Here is a 9,766-nt window from a genome sequence, read left to right on the forward strand (position 1 = left end):
AAGCATTTGATCCCACTTCGTGATGGCCGGTTATGGAGGCTAACATTATCTGTGAAAAGCGCTTTATAAATAACACTTACTTACTTACTTACTTACTTACTAACTCAACCAGTTAGTAAGTAAGTTAGTAGTACCAGATTCCGATCTAACAAAGGTCTTAACTCATTCTCTTTCTATGCCACATCAATGTGGAATGCGCTCCCAACAGTTATAAAAGAAAGGGCATCTCTATCCTCCTTCAAAACCGCAATAAAAGTATACCTCCAGGCAACTTCAACCCTAAACTAACACCCTCCCCGGATTGTTAATAATCTAATCAAATGTAAACAATCAAATGTAGATACTTTTCTTATGCCTTCTGATCTCTCTCTCTCTCTGTGTCCACTACTTGCTGTACATATCCTACCAAGTCAGACCTACACTGTTTCAATATCCATTTCTCTGTTCTCAATTGTTGATGACTGATGATAACAACCAAACCTACCCCCCCTCCCCCCCTCCACACCCTGAATTGTAAATAATGTAAATAATTCAATGTATACACCCTGATGATTATTTTGTGTGATGACTGTATTATGATGATAGTATATATGATAGTATATATCTGTATCATGAATCAATTTAAGTGGACCCCGACTTAAACAAGTTGAAAAACTTATTCGGGTGTTACCATTTAGTGGTCAATTGTACGGAATATGTTCTTCACTGTGCAACCTACTAATAAAAGTCTCAATCAATGAATCAATACTAGACCAGTCTCTCTTAGGACTCTGGTTCACTCTCCCATCCACTCTTTTACTTTCGCTTTTACGAAATATTCAATCATAAAAACCTCATTCAGAATTTGGGTTCAGTTTAAGCGCTATTTTAGTTTACAGACTATTTCTAGTCTTGCACCCATCACTGCTAATCATGCTTTTCCTCCCTCTCTTGTCCATAGTGCCTTTTTCAGATGGTCAAGTCTGGGGATCAAAAACATTAAAGATTTATACATTGACAACACTTTTGTGATATATTTTCACTCCCTAGTCAACTATTTTTTTTTTAAAATATCTGCATATCCACAGTTTTGTTCCTACTTTCCCCAGGTTTCCAAACTTACAGACTGACGCAGCTTTAGAGGTTTTTTTGACATCACTTCCGACTTTAAAAGGATCAACGTATTAACGATCACATTTTCCATTTACACCTAGAGTCTCTGAATTCAATTAAGGCATTTTGGGAGGGAGACTTAGGAGTGACTGAGGAGAGCTGGACAGAGATTTTAAGTACACTGTAAAAACAATCTTCACAAGTTACGGTACATTACCTGCAGCTGTGGTTGACAGAAATTCACCGTAAGAAATACAATCACGATGTATAAGACATTACGGTATGTTGGTGTTGAATACGTAAATTTTACAGTTGATTACTGTTTTTGCTTACGGTAAATCTCTATGAAAAAAACTAATACATTGTTAACCTGTTCAAAAAAACAATTGAATTTACTGTAAAATACTGGCAGCTATGGTTGCCAGGACTTTACCGTAAAACAAATAAGGGCCAATTTTAGTGTTGCCAATCAGCCTATCCCAGGTGGATGTGGGAGGAAGCTGGAGTACCCGGAGAGAACCCACGTAGTCACAGGGAAAACACGCAAACGCCACACAGAAAGACAGGACCAGGACCTTCTCACTATAAGGCGCAAGCTCTAACCACTGCACCAAGTATCTTCATTTTAACTTGAAATTATTTGTACAACCTTTCACTGGACAACTCACAACATGGCCTTCCGCAACATGTTCCTTCAAGTGAGCTATTACAAGCCATAAATGCTTCTTATCTGTTAAATATCTGCTTGCAACCAGTTCCAACTAGGGTTAAACGGTATACTGGTACTAATAAAGTACCGAGATATTAATTGATTGAAATCGGTACTATACTGCCTTTGAAAAGTACCGGTACCATTCTGTGATCAGAATGCCGCTGCGTGATGTCGAGTGTGTCAACACGCACACACAAAAAGTGCATACAAGTAAAAACAACTTGGAGGCAAAAAAAAAACGACAATTCTACTGGTTAATAAAGAGGGTGTGTGAAGCACAATATGGAGGTATTTGGGCTTCAACTCATTCAGACCATTCAAGTTTGTTTGAATTTTTAATAATAAAAAAAAAAATTCCTGCTTTTCCCGAAATTCCCAAATTTTTGGGAAATTCCCATTAAAATCAATGGGACATTCTTCAAAGTTCCCCAACCCCCACATTTTTCATCTGATTCAAACAGTTCCAACTCCAAAATATTCAGCCTGTTTGGGAATCGCATGCTCTACTTCAACAATTGTAAAACAAATTCCAGGATTTCAGTTCAACTTCAGCATTGGAGCATTCACACGCAATTCCTTCAGGAATTGCCTCATCTAGTTGATTTTTTATTTTTCCAGTCCACATGAACACATTGTACTTTGTGACAATATGATATTGGTGTATAAGCCAAGTGTACAAAGCTATTATAATCCAAGCATATTCATGAGCCATTTGATTTAACAGTGTTTTAAAAGTATATGAAGGTGTTTAGTATGTGACGGATGTGACTCTGACACACACACACACACACACACACACACACACACACACACACACACACACACACACACACACACACATTAAAGCTGAGTGTGTGTTTGTGGTGAGCGATGGCGCACGCAGGCCAGAAGACGTTTTGGGACGAGGCCTTGTCACATTGTTTTTGATGGCCACGCGGCGGCGGTGCGAACAGGCGGGCTCGTCGGCCTCCTCCTGCCCCCCCGAGGGCGCGGTCCAGCAGTCTGGCATTTCACACTCACTCAGCAGTCAAGGCCTTTGAGCGTCTGCAGACTCCGGCGCCAACTGCTACCTTCTCCCCTCACCCCTTTCGCCGGCCCAATTATGAATATTCACTTGCGCTGAAAGTAATTCTGCGCGACACGCCAGCGACTGTCCTGCCGGATAATGTCAGCGCTCTTGTTGGGAGGGAGTATTCTAGGGGACAATCTGGCAAGGACGTGGACATGATTGTGCTGTGCTTTTGTTGTGATGCCTACATTGTGTCTTTGTCAGCAGGGCTACAGTGTATGCCAAAACTACCTGAATCTAAATTGTTGTACGTCAGGACAAAGCCTTTCTGGGCAGGAAGTGGATTTTTTTGATTGTTTGGCCTTGGAGTTTGTTGTATTCAGGACACAATCTGCTTGGACTCTGACTGTGTTTTATTTGTATTACATTTCCCGAAAGTTTCTTGTATGTTGTCATTCATGTTTTTTTTTTTCCAAGGAAAATATAATAATAAAAATACAAACATAATAAAGTTGTATATACACCACGACAGCACAACCCTGATTGGGATCAGAAAATAAGATTTAAAAAAACCCACAAAATAATTCCCAATTATTTTTTCTTTGGCTACTTATTTTACAAAAAAATTATTTAAAAATAACATTTTTAATATATATATATATATATATATATATATATATATATATATATATATACATATACACACATATATATATACACATATATAAATGTATGGATACATATATGTACATATACATGTAAATATACATGTATATATACACATATATATACATATATATATATACATATACTGTACATGTATATATACATATATATACATATACATGTATATATACATATATATATACATATACATGTATATATACATATACATGTGTATATATATATATATATATACATATACATGTATATATACATATATATATACACATACATGTATATATACATATACATGTGTATATATATATATACATATATACAGTGTTGGGACTAACGCGCTACAAAGTAACGCGTTACTGTAACGCCGCTAGTTTCGGCGGTAACTAGTAATCTAACGCGTTATTTTTTTATATTCAGTAACTCAGTTACCATTACTACATGATGCGTTACTGCATTATTTTACGTTACTTTTTATGTAGTATAAAGTGTGTTTTATCGGAGCGCTGCTGTGTCATCGTTCTGATTCTTCTTGTGTCACAAGCCGGAGAAGAGAGAGAGACATGCGCTCTGTGTGGGTGTGTCTGAGTGTGAGTGTGGGGAGCGAGGGGGGGGGGGGGGGGGGGCGTGTCTGATCATGGCGGAGCCAGAAGTCGAGTTTGATAACATGGAGCTATTTTCACTACTTTTCTTTTGTCGAGCACAAAGAAAATAACATTTTAGTTAAATGTAAATTGTGCTTTGGATCAAAGATGCCATCTACTGCCCAAAACAGCAATTCAAATCTGCTGAAACAAGCTACATAGCAACATGCTTCGACGAAGCTAGTAAAGAGAGACAGAGACTCTGATGCCACTTCACCTCCACCACCACCACCATTCACCGCTGAAGGTACACACTCTGTCAATCAATGTTCCCTCTAATTGTTCATGTGTGAGCAAATGCAAAAAGTCCCTGAGCATTGAGTGGAGTCCATGTGAGCAACATCACACGTGCACACTGTGGCTACACCAGCAGCACACCTGTCCCAAACCTCACTAAATAACAACTTACATCTCCATCCATCCATCCATCCATTTTCTACTGCTTGTCCCTTTCGGGGTCGCTGGAGCCTATCTCAGCTGCATTCGGGCGGAAGGCAGGGTACACCCTGGACAAGTCCCCACCTCATCACAGGGCCAACACAGATAGACAGACAACATTCTCTTATTATTATAATCAAATGACAGCAGTCATTTCCATTTCTAATATAAGTGTTTAGGCCCACTTATAATGACAATAACAAAAAATATTGTTTTTCATGAACTGTGTACTTGTATTGTTTGTCTGGGTGGAGGTCCTGCTTTGGAAATAATTTGTACCCCTTTCAGACATTGCATTTAGTTCCCATTAAAACATTCACATGTTGCACAATGAGATGTAAGCAGGGGATCATGTGTACATTCCTGCAACTTCCTGTTTGTAAAAAATATATTTTTATTAGTATTTATTTAATATACTAACAGCATTTAATGATTAATATTTATAAATTAAGATTCCTAATAAATGACACTAGAATAAGCACACATTTGATTGGTAAATCATAGTGTAACGACCTGGAATGACACTTTATGTGTGGTGTTGGAGTTGTCCGACTTTTTGTGTGGCTGTAAACGCATCACTGGCTAAGTGCCATATGTGCATGTGTTGGCGCACGTGAGAGAGCGAGCGGCTGCTGTTGATATAACAAAGTTGCTTTTGGTCTGGTTTGTACTGCAGAAAATGACCAGTTTTGCTAGATATCATTTTTTCTTTACTAATGTTTTGGTGATGTGTTTATGGCCGACAGTAAAGAGTTTTGCTCAGTAAAGTGATGGATGGAATTCATGTCCTCAAAGCGTCTTGACAGACGTTACAATATTTGAACAATGATGACGAAAACGGTTTTCTCTGTCGTGTCCGTGTCGTGTCGAAAATTGTTATGCGCTTATTTTTTTATTTGATTTTGTGCATGGCATATATTTGCCGTGCGCAGAGGACGCTTGAGCAGTGCGCAATTGCACATGCGCGCTCCTGAGAGGGAACGTTGCTGTCAATTCTCTTATATACTCTTTCATTCTAGACTTCTAGAGTGTTTGATTATCACATCACTCTAAATGTATAGACTATAAAGTTCACAAACATAAAGAGGGATGCTAGTGGGCCAGGCCAATCTTTCCTTATCTCTAAACTAAAACTGGGGAAATGTGTAGAGTGTTCTGGGCTTCAGACATGATTTTGTATAAGAATTACTTGAGGAAGAAAATGCCTGGTTAGACTTTGTGTATGTAGTGTGTGCCTTTCTTGGTTTACATCTATGCTGTTATTGTGCTGTTTGTTACTTATGTATGTTATGTTGCAGCTATTTAAAATAGTTTTGTCAATTTGTTCTGGCCAGAAACAAATTGGCCTTTGTAACATATCTTTGTCTTTGTGTGTTGTATGTAGACCACATGGCTTAGCAGAGTTGAGTGATGCAAATGCATGTCAAGTTGATCAACAGATTGTATTATTCTCCAGTGCAATAACAGTACTGAAATGAAGGCTAAAAGGGCATTAATTGGAGCTTTAAAAAAGAAAGAAAAAAGAAGTAACTAAATAGTTACTTTTCACAGTAACGCATTACTTTTTGGTGTAAGTAACTGAGTTAGTAACTGAGTTACTTTTGAAATGAAGTAACTAGTAACTGTAACTAGTTACTGCTTTTCAGTAACTAACCCAACACTGCATATATATACATACATATATATATATATATATATATATATATACACACACACATATATATATATATATATATATATATATATATAAAAATAAAAAAATAAATATATATATATATATATATATATATATATATATATATATATATATATACACACAGCTTCAACTCTTCTGGGAAGGCTGTCCACAAGGTTGCGGGGTGTGTTTATAGGAATTTTCGACCATCCTTCCAAAAAGCGCATTGGTGAGGTCACACACTGATGTTGGTGGAGAAGGCCTGGCTCTCAGTCTCTGTTCTAATTTATCCCAAAGTTGTTCTATCGGGTTCAGGTCAGGACTCTGTGCAGGCCAGTAAAGTTCATCCACACCAGACTGTCATCCATGTCTTTATGGACCTTGTTTTGTGCAGTCATGTTGGAAGAGGAAGGGACCTGCTCCAAACTGTTCCCACAAGGTTAGTCTCTCTTTTCTCTGATCTGTTCAGACTTGCATTTGGATGTGCGGCAATAATCAACAGAAATGTACCATCACTTAAAGAAAAGCATTTCCATTGAAAAAAAAAAAAAGGACCTTATTGTATAATCACAAAATTTAGATGTATGCTTTCCATATGCTAGTATAGGATATCATGTGTATGTGTGCCCAAAAGTTTGCAAAAGCTAAAGCAGTAAGTCAGAGAGGAGTAATCCTAAAAAAAAGTAATAGATTATGATCCGGAACAGAAGGGAGATTTACTCTCAGAATGTAACCTTGGCTGTTTTTTAAAGGCAGCACATAAAAACATCCATGCTGATGTATGACAGCTTGCTGTTGTGTCAGTTTTTAATCCTTCTGAACAAAGCAAGTCAAGCATAAGAATGCACATAAACACATGTTGAAAGCTCAGGACATTATTTACCAGCTGGGTTGAAGCAAAAAAAACAAAAGGAAAATCACACTGTGATCATAATGTAATAATGATCAACAACAACAAATTGTACAAAAAAGGTCACGCGACATAAAACGTTGTCTCGAAAGGTTACAAGGCTCAAAAATACAAACTGACTTGGCCCTTCTTTAGCGCTGAAGGGTTAACATTTACATTGTCCTTCTCTCGGGAAGAAGTGGACAGGAAGCAGACCCTCACATGGAGAACTGCCTTGATGCTGGCCTGACTAAAGCAAGCAAGAAGCAGACATGGTTAAAAAAAAAAGGTGAATATTAGAATATATATATACCTGTACTGTTTTTTTCTTTTTACATCAAAGTGTCCCAGCTTCAGGGCGAGCGTCTCTGCATGGACTTGTGCTGTGGATGTGTACAACTCTATTAGCATAATGACTTCCCCGTTTAAATAGATTGTGACTCCTGTCGTCAACCGCAAACCCAGTTACCACGTCCTGGGCCAACTTTCTTTGCTGTCCTTTGGACTGACCTTCAAGGGGTTGAAAAGGAGATTTTGGGGAACGTGGGGTATGTTTTAGCACGCATCAATATGGAAGCTAAAAGCATCTTTGCAAAATAAAGTGTTCGACCGAATCATCGATATTCTAGTTCAGTGGTGTCAAAGTCAAGGCCAGTTCCAGCCCGCGATTTAATTACCCATGGCCCCCCGGGATGATATTTGATTAGTATTAGAACCGGCTCGCAGGCCACAGCCGCCTGCTGCTGTTTTGCACGCACCAATACTCCATCAGCGTTTGCGCTAGGAATCTTCAAAACGGGGTCCCAGGGTCCCCATCAAGTCATAAAAATGGGGTCCCACTTTTTTGTAAGCGTTTTGAAAACAAATGATAAATGTATGCATTATCCTGTTATATCTCACATTCTATATTGTGTTTTGGAAAAAGGTTGTCATAAACGTTACTTAATTCATGAAAAAAAACAAAACAAAAGAAAACACATGTTTATGCATATGTAAATGTATTCAGTTAGAAACATTCATTCACTTTCTTCTTTCCTTCATGGATCTAAACTTTACCGCTGCTGGTAATTTTTTCTATATTTTTAGAATGTGTTTGTTCTACTTTTGGCCAAAGTAACACAAAGAAAACAATCTGAAGTTGTCTTTATTTTTCGGTTTTAATGCCATGATTTTAATAGTCCGGCCCGCGTGTGCACAGATTTGACACCTCTGATTTAAACTATATGTGCAAGTAATAACCTGTGATTAATCATGATTATTCCAAATTTAAAAGTGGGATTAATCTGATTAAAAAATATATATTTTTTGACAGCACTAAATTAGATATATTATTAGTAGTGCTGTCAAATATTATTAAAAATCAGATTAATCATACGTTTGAATAATAGTCCGGCCCGCGTGTGCACAGATTTTCCTCCATGCGGCCCCTGAGCTAAAATGAGTTTGACACCCCTGCTCTAGTTGGTCACAAACAACACCAAAAAAAACCTAGAGACTACAGTTGGAATATGATAAAAATGTCGGAACCATGAGAAAATAGTCTCAAGACTAAGATGAAAAAAGTCAGAATTATAAGAAGAAAGTCGTAATTAGAATCATCTGAAATAAGTCGTAATAGTGTAAAGAGTTGGAATCATGAACAAAAAGTAATATTATGATAGAACTGCTGGAATCATGATTAAAAAAGTCGTAACACTATGAGAAAAAAAATCTGGTACATGAGAACAAAGTCGCAACAAGATAAAACAAGTCAGTATCGCGAGAAAAAAGCCATAAAATGGGAATAACATCATGAGTACACAGTCACAATATGATACCACATTGAGAACCATTTCAAAAATAGACTTAATCATGATAACACTATGATGAAACAGTCGGAATCATTAGAACAGATTGTAATACTTGAGAAAACAACGCTATTTATTACAAGAAAGTTGTTATTATAATACAATCAAAATCATGACAATAAAGTCATAAACTTATAAAAAAAAGGCTGAATCATGAGGGAAAAAATGTTAGAGGATAAAACAATTGTAAGTCGTACTGTTGGGAAAAAGTCGAAACCAAAATAAAAAAAGACATAAAATAATAAAAGTTGGAATCATGAGAAAAAAGTTGTAATTCTTCAAAAAATGTCTGAGAAAAAAATAAATAATTATGAGAACACAGTTAAAATAAATAAAACAGTATAAAAGTAAGAAAAATTAGGACAAATCGTAGTATACGTAGAAAAGTCAGAATCCTGTGAAAAAAGTATTTCTAGGAAAAAAAAATCAGAACCATATGAAGAAAGTCGATAAAAAAAATCTAAATCATGAGGAAAAAGTGGTTGAGAAAAAGTAATCACACGATCAATCATGACAACATGTCGTAATATTATGAGAGAAAAGTCAGAATTCTAAGTAGGAAGGCTGACTATGATAAAACAGTTGCAATCATTAAAAAATAGACAAGTCAGAATCGTGGGAAAAAGTGCCCTTTTTGGAAAGAAAGTAAAAACTTCCCTGTAAATAAAAAATAAAATATAAAGATTAAAAATGTTTCTCATAAAATGACGACTTAAAAATCGTAAAACTTTTTCTCGTAATATTCCATCATTAATTTGATTAATTTTGCTACTTCATTGACT

This window comes from Nerophis lumbriciformis, linkage group LG19 (genome assembly GCF_033978685.3).
Source record: "Nerophis lumbriciformis linkage group LG19, RoL_Nlum_v2.1, whole genome shotgun sequence".
In the NCBI taxonomy this organism is placed as follows: domain Eukaryota; kingdom Metazoa; phylum Chordata; class Actinopteri; order Syngnathiformes; family Syngnathidae; genus Nerophis; species Nerophis lumbriciformis.